Raw genomic sequence first — 1,271 nt, forward strand, 5'->3', positions numbered from 1 at the left:
ATGCTTTGTCATTCAGAGAGGTGTTGTATGGAGAAACAAAACCTACAGCCTCATAATATGGGGGTTGAACATTGTAACAAAACCAGCAGGCTGTAGTAAGGTTAGGATGTGTGCTATTTACCAAGTTATAGGTGGCAGTGACAATGTCCCAAAGAGGATTCCCAGGGTGGCTCTGTGAAGGAGAATAAAAATAATCAATAAGAGTATGCAAAGTTTTGTCAGGAATACCAGTAGGCAAATTTTTGTCAGGAGTACCAGTGGGTCGTGGAGGTGGCACCTTACGATTGGTTAATACATTTTTTGGGCCTGCAGGTGCCAAGGGTTTCGGAAGGGTTTGTATCAGTTTTATACTAAAGATGTTCCCTGGATCTCCGCTTCGGTCGTAGACCCGGCCTCCCCAAGTGACCCCTGCCTGCCATTTCCTGTATCTTTTTCCCTGAGTGGTGAAGGAAATTTTTACCGGATTACAAGGTAACCATCCTCCCCATTGGTTTTTGCCACAGCATCGGAAGGTGTGGTGACATGGTATTATCTCACCAACTCGTTTAAATGTAATGAAATCGTCTTTGATGGGAGGGTCCCATGTTATTTGTCCTGTAGAGACACAGCTCCAGTCTGCACTGAAATACTGGTTTGCCCCACCGCACTTTTTCCAGTGTGTTGTTCCCTTCTTATGGCCAGGGCAGACATAAATGGACGCTCGCTTGGTTGCTTCATGGTTCTGCATACCCGGCTTGTTGGGGCTAGTGGTGGTGTCTATCATCACGCCAAAGTCAAAATACAAATCAGGAAACCAGGATCCTGGCACTGCTATGGTTGAGGTGGAGTTCAGGATGTCTCCGTGTGCATCCAACACTGCCCATGTTAAGTTTTGGGGCCGGTGAGGATTGCGGGGAGCGAGAAAGGTTTCAGGATCCTGTCTCTCCGGGGTCAGTAGGCAAAGTGTGGTTAGGAATACTGTTTGTAGGATCAGGCTTGGGATGATGTGGGTGAACATGGCGACCCGGAACAGGTTGCAGACTCAGGAGACAGGGAGTCTGTGGGCAGAGATGGATGAGGTGTTGGTGCAAAGTAGGGTCGGACACAACGACCAGGAACCCACAAGACCCTTTCAGGCAGTTGGACTGCAGCGTAGCCTCTTCCCCAAGTGATGAGGTCAGCGGGCCCTTTCCAGGTAGGATCAGGGAGTTGACGAAACCAAACCTGTGGACGTGGGGAAGAAAGGGAAGGAGAAGAAAAATGCCTCTCTGCTGCAGAGGTAGGCGGGTTTC

This window comes from Protobothrops mucrosquamatus, unplaced genomic scaffold (assembly GCF_001527695.2).
Source record: "Protobothrops mucrosquamatus isolate PMUCROS unplaced genomic scaffold, P.Mucros_1.0 scaffold5401, whole genome shotgun sequence".
Lineage (NCBI taxonomy): Eukaryota > Metazoa > Chordata > Lepidosauria > Squamata > Viperidae > Protobothrops > Protobothrops mucrosquamatus.